The following is a 13,126-nucleotide window of genomic DNA, read 5'->3' as shown; positions in this document are numbered from 1 at the left end:
CAAACAGTCCCTGGGGAGGCCCTTGGCTGGGATTGCTCTTACTGCTGGTGGTGCTGGGTTCTGGGGCATGATCTGGTGCCTGGGACATGAGGCTCGTCCTGGGTGTCTTTAGCACATCTCAGAGCACCTGTGTGAAGGGGAGGAGTACAGAAAAAGTCCTGGAGTCCTGGGCAGTGGGTACTAGTAACTCTCACCTTCTCTGACTTTCTGGTAGATTTAGATTCGATATTACGAAGTTCTTCCCTCTGAGGGTGGTGAGGCCCTGGCATAGGCTGCCCAAAGAAGCTGTGGATGTCCCATCCCTGGAAGTGTTCAAGGCCAGGCTGGATGGGGCTTTGGGCAGCCTGGTCTGGTGGGAGGTGTTTAGCTTCTGCTTCATTTTCTGCCTCCTCAGTGGGATTTGGCATCATGCTTTTTGCTTTGCTCAGCAGTTCCCTGTCATTGGCAGGGTCGACACACTGGCTGAAGACTTGAGGAGCCTCGGCCTTTGGGATTGAGGTGGTTTTGGACAGCTCACAGAGGGGTTCCGTGCTTTGGTACAGACTAGGTCCTCACACCAGCCTCTCAGCTGCCACAATGGTGGAGGATCACAGTGAACGCATAGCAGGCAAGACCAGGATGGTTTTGCTTCACCAGATGCTGCTGTATCCCTTGAGATCCCTCCAGCAGCGGTGACTTCAGCAGGGCTCAGCTCACAGGGTGCTTCTGTACCCGTGCCATGAGCACAAGGGGGGAAAACAGCATAGCCAGTTGCAGGTTGAGTAAGCATATTTCCCTTCCCTACACCAGGGTAGGCTGGAAAGAAATACCATAGTGGATTATAGGTCAGTGGGGCAGAGATCAGTTCTTGCCCTGTGCTTTGTACAGCACTGAGCCCAGAATTTACCCATTAGTAAGGAATTTGCAAATCCTCTTTCTTTTCTGCTTGCTCCAGATGGCCACGCCTGCCACTTACAAGGGTCCTGCTGGTGCTGGATTAGCTATGCAGCATCTCCAGGAGGTGAGAGCTCAGTGGAGGTGTTCTCCACACATTGGTCCATACAGGATTCATGAGTACAAAGAGCTCGGGGACCACACTGCATGGTCCCAGGCACTCAGCCCAGGCACTGCCACCTCGGGTCAACAGCCACTGCTATTGCCCAGGGCAGAGCAGAACAAACAAGGCAGAGAGAAGCAGAAGCAAAGGATGCAAATTCCCTGAATGAAAGGTTGCTGATCACTGCTTTAGATCGGGGTGGGGGTAGATAACTGGCAATGATGGTCAGCTGGGTAGGGGAACGAAATGTCCCTGGCTGCTGATCACCGACAGACAAATCAGGTTTAATCTAACCAAAGTGAGATCTGAGCAGAAACCTAATCCACCTGAGTCTACCAGGAGTGTTGAGCTATAAGAGAATTTGCTGAAGAGTTTCAGTGTGGGTTTTTTAGGTTCATTTCCACACCTGCAGCAAACAAACAGGATTATGGTGCCAGTAAGAGTGGTTAGGGGCTTGGGCAGCCTTGGTGAGGGAGCTAGGAGCCTTTGGCCCCTACTTGGCTTCAGCTTCACAGATCAAGTCAAAATTCATTGAAGGAGAGGAAACAAAATAAATCACTTGATCTGGGGAGAAGCTGCTGCAACCAGCCTGGCCACAGATTCAGGGTCATCTCAGGATGGGAGGGAGAGGAGCGGGGCTGTCCACTCTCCAGGAGAGCGAGAGCAAGAGGCTTAAGGCTCCTCAGCGCTAGAGAAAGGAACTGAGTGCCCCGGAGCTCGCAGCCCTGCTTGAAAATGATGGAGGCTGACAGATCTGGGATTAATCTAAAGGTTTCAGCTCTCTGAGCACCGAGTGGAAATTCGCCTGGAAACCACAGCACAGGAACTCGGCGTGACGAAAGCACTAACTGGAGCGGGGGGAGGCGGAGGCGTGCGTGGGTCAGATAGCTTGCCCCGCCTGATTATGCACAAAGCTGGAGCCCTCGTCTCCTGCTTTCCCAGCGATGTGTCTGGGCGAGGAGGGAAGGCATTCAGTGCTAATAAGAGCATCAGAAAATAGCCCACTTTTTTTTGGACACTAGGCCTAAATGCAGACTCTGTTCCGGGTGCAGCTTTGCGTTGCTAATTGGATGTAGAGGCAAAGCTGTCCCCACAACGAGCAGCTCTCCTGCTTGCACCTGGGCATGTTCCTGGAGCAGCAGGGTGTTTGGGTGGCTCAGGAGGCCTGCACAAATCCTACAAGCTGTGGTTTTGCCCATGCAGGTGTCTGTAGGTACTGGACTGCTCGTGTGGGATGGGAAGGGAGAGTGGGAGCTGGCTGAGAGCCGGAGCCAGGGTGTGCAGACCTGGCCTTCTGTTCAGCTGCTCCAGCTGCATAAGGTAAAGCCTGCTTCCCCTGGTGTCTACAGCTTTCCTGGGAGGCTAAGTTGCTGATTTAGCTCAGTCTTGAATGTGGAAGACCAGGGCACTCTTTTTGGTCGATTCAGGATCCACTAGAACTGCTGCTAAAGGGTTGTGGGCAGACACCAACCTTCATACTTCATCTGGGCACAGCCTGCGAGGACAGATGTTATATGTGGGCACACTTATGCTCCCCTGCCCTCAGACACCAATAGCCTACAGCTGGGGTGTCTGAAAGTCTTTTCTCAGCACAAGAAAACCACGAATTCCCATACATCCTGCACTGCACAAGTCCCTGAGCATTAGCACAGCTGTCATAATCCTCAGCCACGTCTGCACGTTCATGCCTTCATATCTGATTTTGATACAATGGTGCCATCACTCCTGCTGCTCACCTCGAAGGACTGAACGCATCACAGCGCACACTTAACTCCTCTAGTTTGCTCTATAAATGCACGACCCACGGTGAGCAGGTGTGTAATATATACCTGTGTACGCTTCTGCTAAGTGCTGCGCATGGATTTGCTGATCTGGTTGTTTTGTAGTCATTGGGCTACATCTTCAGCAGTAGGAATAAACTGCTGCAGCAAAATGGGGCTGCCAGTTTATTCTCTGTTGGGATCTAGCCCATAGTGTTAATCTATCGTAGAGGCTTGCTTTTTTCTGGAAAGCGTAGGCATTTTGAGTGTGCAGTCAAATTGGCATTTTATCTGGGTTTCTGCATGGTATAATTGCAATTTCCAGACGATAATTGTTATAAAATTATTAAAAAATGTAGCAGTGGAAGGTTAGCTTAAGGTCGTGGTGTGATTTTTACTTCTTTGATGTGATAGTCAAACTGAAATCAGCGTGGCAACATGTCCCAGTGCACAAACTGGGCACGTAGCAGAGATGATCACAGGCATGGTTGCAGACAAACCAGCCGAATCTGAACACGTGTCCTCTTCTAAGAAAGGAGTTTAGGAGAAATAATTTTCGGCTTCCTGATCCACACACCCAGTCATTATCACAGACATTATGATGGTCTCTCCCTGCTCGTGTTTTAGAAAAGCTCAAAGGCTGAATTGCAAGACAGTCGTTGCTAATTCAGAATAAGTGGGCGACGCTGCAGCTGCTGTCTGTTTGCCCATCTAATATATGAATAGCAATCGATTTGGACCTTTTCTCTAAATGTGATGTGATACTGAGTATGAGATCATTGCCAAATCTCCACGAGGAATTAAGCTTGGTTTAGCAAGGAGGACAAGGCAGCTTTTTCACTGTCTTTATGGGTGAAGCCCAGAGTCCCCTCCATCCTGGAGAACTGTCTCCCCATGGATATCCTCCTCTGTATTTAGCTTCATAAACTAAAGCACCTTGTAGCAAACAAGGGAAATTAGTGCTCCAGTTCTAATTCCTGTACTACATGGATTTCCAATAAATACACGCTAATATTCATCCTAGGTTTATTTTATGGCCTTCTTTTTGTTCTTTTCCATTTTGTTCTTTTCCATAGTTTCACCCTCATAATTATCTCTTCTCCAGATATATTGTCTGCCAATATTTGAAGCTGGTTGCCTCTTTATTCTGCTATTGTATTGTTATTTTCTATGACTTATGGTTAGTTACTGGTAATCTTATTAGTTGCTATCACAAATATCTAGTAGCATAGGTACACTGACTGTGTTTTACAGCTATTTTAAGATTGCTTTATTTTAATTTATAAATCAGCTCCTTCAGTCCCGTTGTCATTGATTGCTCTTTCCGGAAGTCTCTCCTAATCTGTTAATCTCGTTCTGGACTGAGGTGTGGGGAGAAGCCCTTTGCATGATCAAATCGACAGCAAGTCTGCTCCTTTGAGATCTGAGGGGGGAAAGCACTGCGTAAGTGGCACATGCAGTTGGGAACATCAGAGGAGTACCTCTGCGACGCAGCACTGCGCTTTGTGTTTATTCTCCCTCGGTGATGTCCGCATTAAAGCACTTCGATTGCAAGTGATGACAAAGTTGTTCTCTGCTGCAAGCTGAGCCTGAAGGCAGGAGGCCAGCGTGTGATGGAGAGCTCTGAGCTTCTCAGAACGATACGTTGCCTTCGCTCCCTCAGCACGCAGTTTTGAGGAGGGAATTCTTTGGCTTGATGTTTGAGTATCAGAGACAGAGTCAGTGATGCTGGGAAGAATTCAGGTGTAGGAGGGGGGTAAATGGGCTTGGATGAATCAATAACAAAGTTAAATCTTTGATCAAAACATGAAGTGACATGCCTGCCTCCTCCCTCCCTGCTGCTGTCTGTGCCAGGCTTGGATGAAGCTTGGGGAACTGGGGAGTTAATAACAAATCTTTGTTCTGTAGCAACTGACTTTGCATCTCTACACCATCTCAACATAAGGACATATATTGTGCCAGTCCCTAGGATGATGTAACATGACAAGTGAAGAGATGAGATGTCCAAACCTCATGTAAGAGCCCCTGTACAATTTACGTTTTTCTTTTCCAGTGTGTGTGGAGTGAGCTGTTCTGCGCACAGACATCCCAGCTGGAGAACAGCAGAGCTAGGGTTGGGCTGGGTCGCGTTTTCTTCTGTGCTTGCTGCGTCTTAGGGTGGAAAAAGGGTGGGCTGCCAAGATCTGAGTGTTGGTGCTTTCCTTCAGCCTGGTGCTTCTGTCTCAATCCCGACCTTTCTTGCTGAGCCTCTTCTGTGTGTCCTGCTGTCAGTGCTTAGAGCCCAGCGCTGCTTCCCATTGTGTCCCTGTCAGGGTGGCAAAGGCAGCAAACATTGGCTCTTGCAATATGGGAAGCTCTGAAAAATGGGCTTTTCCGAGCAATTCACCCTTCCTGCAGGATGCAGACTCAGCAAGGCCTGCAAGAGGAGAACTCTTGGGGCTGGGAAGCCACTGGCCATGGTTCTTGGCACCATGAGAAAAGCAGTAATGTGCTTTGGAAGCAAATCGGGCCATCACCTCAGGCCCTCGGCTGGCTGGCTGCTTGCTGGCATGAGGTCACTGCTGAATTTTGGTTTTCCACATGGATTTCAGAGCTGCTACGATGCCCTAGCCTCCGAGTTTTGCTATTAATACCACGATTTTCTTTCATCAAGGTGGCAGGAATCCACTTGTGACATTGCAATGGAATGAAAACATAAGAAAATGGGTGTAGTTTAGCCAGCGTACCTGACTTTTGAAAGTAGCCTTTGATTCCTGCAAGGTCCTGGTTCCGGTGGGTGCTTGCCTGGACTTACATGCATCCCTGAGGCAGTCTGATTACCTGAGGCACTGAGAATAGCAGCACTTTACACAGATCTGGGCAAGGGACTTCCAGCTGTGGGAACACCTTGGTGTTTGTGGTCAAAAGCTGATGCCTATTAGTGCCAGTAAAAACAGGCCTGGTTTGGATCCTAAATCTGACACTCTACTCTGCAGAAGTTTGAATCTAGCTTTATTTTTGGCCCCAGGAGACCTAACTTGCAGGATGCCTTTAAGCCCACACTATAGCCCCAATCACTCCTTGCCGCAGGAGTACCCTGAGCGAAGAAGTTGTTTTCATGGTCCTGCTGGTAACTCAGTGCCCTGTTCTGCCAACACCATTGCTCCTGTCTGGGCATCGCTGGTGCGAGCCTGTGCTGGAGGGTTTTGTTGACTGAATGGAGGTGAGATAAAATACTCTGACCCTGGCTGTGTCGGTGCACGAGAGCACCCAGCTGTCAGTGGGTGTTTAGACAATAAATCACCTGCATTTACTCCCTGGGTGAGTCTGTAAAGCTAGAAGTGCAAACAGCAAGCTGTGTCAGTGATGGAGAGTCACCAACAAATGCGGACACAGTGGGAGTACCATGCCAAAGTTTTTACGTGAGTTCTAGTAATACCCAAGCCAATGTGTGGAAAGGTGCTAAGCTGGGAGGAGAATCTGTCAGAGTTGTGTTTGGTACAGCTGGTGTCTGATGTAGGGAATGTGCTCGCGTTTGGCTGTGCTATGTTTCTCCAGAGCTTGACATGTTTGGCAGGTCTGAGTTTGCATCTGTGTTTGGAAAGCTCAGTAGAGGTTGCAGTGGTGCAAAGTGCAGGAACCACTGCTTGCCAGCCTGTCTTCTCAGGAGCCTTTGAAATTAAAGCCAACAAACCCAGCATCATATGAAAAAGGATAATACTTAGGACTTTTAATCTTCACAGTACGTCACAAATAATACACAAATAAATCTCCCCATGTTGGTAGACTCCATGCTTGTCTCTGCTGTCAAATGGGTATTTTCCCTCTGCACATGCCTTGGTTTCCCTGTTTGTCTGCTGGGGGCAATAAGACACTGTCTGTTACCTGGACAAGCTAGAAAAGTGGGCCCATGTGAACCTAATGAGGCCCAGCAAGGCCAAGTGCAAGGTGCTGCTTCTGAGTTGGGGCAATCCCAGACATGAGCACAGACTGGGTGAAGAACCTGTTGAGAGCAGCCCTGTGGAGAGAGACTGGGGGGTTCTGGTGGATGAGAAGCTTGGCACCAGCCAGCAGTGCACACCTGCCGCCCAGAAAGCCAACTGTGTCCTGGGCTGCATCAAAAGTGGCCAGCAGGTTGAGGGAAGTGATTGAGGCACCCAGCACAACCCACTGAGCCGTTGTCATTGCTCTGATTGGCACTGTGGACCCTCCATCAACCAAGTCACCTGAAAATTACTCCTAACTTTATACTCCAGGCCAGTTTTGAGTTAGCTATTAAAGATTTGAGCAAGAATTTAGCAGAACACTGAAACACATTAGGCTCTTGTCTGGGTAAAGGAAATATTCGCAGTCACAATATACTAAAAAATGTGTCAGCTAGCTCTTGTTTGGTGGGATGAAAGAATTTCTTGATAGGCAACTTGTTATACAGTTATTATTTACTGGTGGTGAAAACTTCTTCTGAAGCATCTGGTACTTACAAACATGGAAGATAGGAGCAAGAAGAGCTAATGGACTCATTAGATATGGAGATTTGTGTGTTTAATGCAGAAGGTGCTGCCTATGCAATGAACCTCTCCAACATATAATATGTTGCCATGATTTTGGTCACTCTGTATGTTACAGTCTTTGAAGCCTACACTCCTGTGTTAAAGATGAGAATGATTTCTGGTCCGTTTTGTAGCTTTGTGTGCCTTCCTTAGCCAGGGTTGCAGCCTCGCAATGGTGTAAGTATATCAGGCCTTGCCTTGGGGCAGCAGGATGGGTTATATAACCCTGAAAGCCTCCCTTCCAGACCGATTTTCCACGATTGCAATGCACAAGCACCTTGGAGGAATATCTGGCCTGCAGCTCCACTGCACTCTCTCCACCAACCCTTCCCTCAGTGCCTCCTTCCTAGATGCAAATCCTTTGCCCATTCTCTCCTCTTTTTTTGCAGCTCTCTGCATCTCCTTAAACAGCTGCAACACCATTGCTGTGGGAATAATCGTCACCAGTTCCTCAGGAGGCAGCGTGGCCGTGTCCCCGGCCCCACGGTGGGACACCAGAAGGAAGATGCTCCAGAAGCAGCGTCAGCTTTTTTCTGCCACTGAGCTGTGCTGTGGCTCCCCTTCCCCAGCTGCTGCTGGCAAGGCAGCAATTTGCTCTCATCGATCCCTCCTCTCCTGGAATCGCCCCACGTGCACCGGCACAGTGTCACAATCAATAGCCCAGCCCTCGTGCAGAGACAGTGAGGGGGCCAAAGAGGCAATTTGCTCACTGGACAGGTTACGATGAAATAATATTGTGTCAGGAGGTGAAGCGGCAGAGCTCCTGGCACTAAAGATTTCCCTCTGTGGCCACAGGGAAAGGCAGGGCTGCATGAGATTTAGAGTCAGGCTCGAGAGCTGCTGCTTAGATCCTGCCGGTGATAAAGTGTAACTGAAATACTGTGAGGAAAAGATTGTTCAGGAAACAAAAAGTGATGAGGACCTTTAAAGCTATCACTTCAAAATTATTATGGCTCTGTAAGCAGAGGGCGAGAGAAAATGCCTTTATTTTTTGACCTCTAGCCAATAGGCATTAGATACGTACAGGGTTCATAGCAGACAAAACTCGTGGCTTCCAACAGCCACGCTCAGTCAATTAGTTTATTAGTAAAAGCAAATATTGCATCCAAACAAAGGAGGCACTTGCCTTGACAGTCACTGCTGTCATCCTGTGTTAGATGCATATTGCAAAGTAGGTAATCAAAGGTACCACTTAGATTTTCTGCCAATTTCTGACAGACAAGCCAAAGGGAGTTTCAAGACTTCTCTGAAATGCTTTTATTTTGTTTTGAGTAGCCCCTTGACTTTGTATCCCAAATGAAATGAGTAAATAGCTTTATGCCTGTTACTCTCTGATGCAAAGCTCATGCTTTGTACGTGATAGCCATCTCTCCCATGTAAAGTATGTTGCAGTCTTCTGCCTTGCTTAGTGTAAGCAGAGAGGGCACTGTACATACAGCTTAGCTCAAGGGCAGCGGTGCTCTCAGTACTTATTTGCACCCACTGCTCTCTTCCCAACATATTTGAAATACTTAGAAATACATACAACTACTTAGAAACCTAATACTGATCTCTAACATGGAATCTATGTTAATATGTTTATATAGAATCAACACAGGTTTCTGTAGGCATAATAAGATCTCCAGTCAAAGGCGAGCTCACAGGAAGAGAAGACTTGGTGGTTAGAGCAAAGAAACTGCCTGAAGACTGTTGCTGCTCCCAGCTATGCCTTGCCCACACTTTGAGACTCAGGCGTATCATTTAGACCCAATTTTTCAAAACTGTCCAGTTATTTGAAGTGCCTTATTAGTAATAACCCAGGTGTAGATCACCTGCAGATCAACCTCTGAACAGCAGGATCTGTCAAGGCTCCACACATCTGCCCATCAGCTCCAAGAGGCCTGCAGTCAGGCATCTCGCAGTTCTGATGGAGGCTTTCTGCTTTCAGCACCTCTCGGTTCCCACCTCTGTGAAATGGAGGCAGTGCTGCAGGTGGAAAGCCTTTGATTCTGGCCTTGAGGTCGGAACAAGCTGTTCACCCTGCATGGCAGCAGGGAAACCTTGGGTGACTTGGTACTCCTAAGGAAACATGGACCTTAGGAGTCATCACAGGCTGCACGCCCCAGGAAAGCCTGGCCTCCCCTGACACCACAGAGGGAGAGGGTGAAGTGTCAGCCGTCCTCTCTGCTCTGCACAGCTCCCGCCTCCACCAGTCTGATGGTGCTTATTTGTCACTGCAGAGAGGGAAACCCAGCCATGTGCAAGCATGACATCTGCTCGGTGGGCTGCCTCCACTTGGCACTGATCGCCGTGCAGCGTGGCACTGCTTGCGGACCCAACACAGCTCATCCTGGGGGCTTTGCGGCAGTGCTGGCCACAGTGGGTCCTAGCACAAGGAGGGACAGGGGAGCTTCCTGCCTGTGGGCTCAGAGCTGCTGTGTCAGAGACTAAAGCAGAGCCTCCAGGTGGCTGACTAGGGATATGAGCAGGGACCCAGGGCTATTATGCCTTATACGTTACCTCCTGGCCCCTAAGGGTTAGGAGGTGTCAGGCAGAGCAAGCTGGTAGCTGATGGATGTCTAGCCGTGAGAATTTGGATAAGGTCTCTCTCCTTCTGTGTGTTAGCTCCTGCCTCACAGAAGGATTTAATGCATTTAATAAGACATTTGAAGATTTCTTGATTATTGTCCTTCTTCACAGTGCAAAAGGATCTGACTCAAATCCCTAAATGCCAACACTTCTGGGCTACTGATTTAGCTCTAGATATGACAATAAAGTCTTCCCCCCCCTCCAAAATAGTATGGCTATGTTAAACCATGGCATAGTCCTGCTTTGGGGCAAGGGGCAAAAGGAGAGGGCTCCTGTGCATGGTGGGAGAGCTCTGCCCCAGGCGTGGGGCAGCAGCAGCCCTGGGATGCACAGGGCATCCATGGGGAGCAGGTCTCCCACAAGTGAACTGAAGATCCCACGCCTGTGATCTGTATCTGTGTAGTGATGAGGGCTTTCCACTAGAGAGAGACATGAGTACACACAGAAAACCTGTTTGCTATTTGTATCATACAGTCCACCTGGCCAACATGGTGCAAAAGGGAATGGCTGGAGCCAATCACAAAATGAGCTTTTTGCACTCCAAAATTTGTGTTTATCGTTTCTGACTGAAACTTGTTTTCATGTCTTCTGGGTTTTGACAAAGAAAATCCTAATTTTTCTTCATTCTTACTTCAATTTTTTAACTGTTTTTGGTTCTTTCATTAGAGGCCCAAACATTTTCAAATACTGGATGTTCTTAAATAAAAATCAAGAAACTCATCAAAATTATTTTATCAGAAATATAATTGCAGAGAAATTTTTCAGGGGGTTGCTGTTTATCTGACAGGGAAACTGATATTACCCAGCCAAAACTGGCAATGCTCATTGACCTTTTTGTTCCTGTAGACAAAAACCCAATTCAGTGACCTCTAAAATATGAACTTCTGTGGGAGGACCATGGCAACTATTGAAGAGTGAAAGAGCACCTTTATGGAGTGGAAGTAAGGAATAACTTTCTTAGATGAAAATCCGGGGGAAATAGAAATATGGCTAAGGACAGTGATGTTAATAATACTATAATTATGCCATACCTTAATCCTTGCAGGCAGCCAGGCCTGTGCTTTGCACACAGGAGGGAGCTGGTCCTCTCAGCTGTTTTTTACCAGAGACATGGTGCAGCCAGCAGAACCAAACCTTCATAACACCGTGCTGGAACAGTGCCCATTTGGAGGTAAGAGCACTGTTGTGCCTTTAGCACATTATATACATATATATATAGGGTAGGTTTTCCTTTAGGGTCATTTACAGCTGTCAGTGTGGAGGGTGTGTAGCACCTAACACTGCTTTGCCAGGGATTTCTGGTGAGTATGTAACTCAGGGTGACAAGGCTGTGAGTCACACAATTTGTTCTATTTTGGGTCCTGTTTTGAATGCTTTCCCCTGTGGTATATGGGTGGTTGAAGGAAACACACACATGCAAACTCCACATACTGCAAATAGAAAGTCTGCATTTAAAGGCCTCCTATTGCTTACTCACAGACCCTGCCAAGTTTCAATCTGCTTGTCTTAGTAAACACACCCTCCTGTGGTGTTGCTCACCAGGAACAGATGGTCCCCTGGGGGACAGATGGCCCTGGAGCTGGGAATTTCCAGGGGCTTTTGATGGGAGATGGGATCCCATCCTTTACCTCACAGGCCCATTCTAAAGGCTCAGTGGGAGCATTCTCCTTTGGTACTTTTCTAATCCCATAAAAAATCCCTTTTCATTGCCATCAGGTGTAAGGCGAGTAGGTCCTCATCGTAACCCATGCTGAAGCAGTGGGTTCCAACATACAGGCACTCTTTCTTTCTGCAGGACATAGGAGAAATCAGAGGAATTAACAGAGAAATTTGTAAAAACACAAAGACTTGAAGACCTTGAAATAGGGACCTTTTTCTGTGGTACCTCCAAAATGGCTTCTTGCCCCCAAAGATGCTTCCTGCACTGCTCGGGGTAAGACCACAGCAGATCTCCGTATCATGACTGGAGGCAGGAGTGTAAATCTATGACTTTAAGAGTTTGTTGTGAGTTCATGTGGATCTGAAAGACTCTCTTTTAAAAAAAAAAAAAAAAAAAAAAATTGCTCTTAAGTCACATTCCCAACTTTGCTCCATCTTAACATTTTGGGGGAACGGAGATGCAGGACTGAACTGATCCCATCAGCAGCCATTCCTGGAAATGAATTCCTTTCTCTGAGATTGTTTCCTGGATACTTCCTGCAGACAGTCTGATATCTCACAGAGATGTCTTCTCTTTTTCTGTTTATCTGCACTGAAACTATTGGGATCACAGGAGCTGCTGGATTCACAAAAGCAGAGGTAGAAAGCCTGGTTGTATCCTGCCCAGTGCATCCCCCCTCTCCTCCTGCACCATAGTTTCCTATAGCCTTTTTTCAAGGCTTATGGACTAGACCCAACAAGGTTGTTAAGCTCCCAGTTCCTATTTGTTCTTAATTTTCCTGTTGAAAGCTAGTCCTAAAGGTCTCAGAAATGGTAATCCTTTGTTATACCAAGTTTTTGTTTGCTCCAGCTTGAAGCACAGCTTTCCCATGGGGAGATAATACCACACGTAAGGGACTCACAGTGGAGAGGTAATATAGTTGGGAATTTTTACCTCTCAGTCATATTTTATTGTAGATCACTTTCTCCCTTTGTAATCCCCCTTCGGGCCTCCTAATAAACCTCTCCTTCCACTTGTTTATGGACTCTCATTCTGTTTCAAAAATCTGGTAAATGCAGAAGCATTTAGACAGAAAATGTAGACTAAAAGCTGCTCTAAACCAATGTTTCTTCCCTTTTCTTTGTAAGCCCAGTGCACATTAAATGAAACTTATATGCTTCTTGAAGCTGCCTGTGTTATTATTGGAACTGATGCACATTCACTCCAACCAATCTATTTTTATTTGAACCACTTACGCTGCACGAAACCAAGCATAATAACTACAGTCAATATAGATATATTTGTTTTTATTTAAACTCCTAAGTGTGCTAAAAGCAATAAATGCTTTTCCCCCTGAAAACCAATATATACGTATAATAGATGGAAAATGTATATATCAGTCAACACAGGAGTGACCAGAGGCCCACAGGGCTGCTCCTAAAATCCATCCTGCACCACCATTACAGGTGGCTGCAGGGGATGTGGGCAGCAGGAGCTGTGCGCTCGCTTGTGGCTGACCTCTGGTCACAGCCAGTCACAGCCAGTTCCAGCCAGTTTAGGCCAGTTTCAGTTAGTCATGGCTGGCTCCACCCAG

The sequence above is a fragment of the Aythya ferina genome (assembly GCF_964211825.1).
Source record: "Aythya ferina genome assembly, chromosome: 5".
Taxonomy (NCBI): Eukaryota; Metazoa; Chordata; class Aves; order Anseriformes; family Anatidae; genus Aythya; species Aythya ferina.
The sequence above is the reverse complement of the archived record's forward strand: the minus strand, read 5'-3'. Positions refer to the sequence as shown.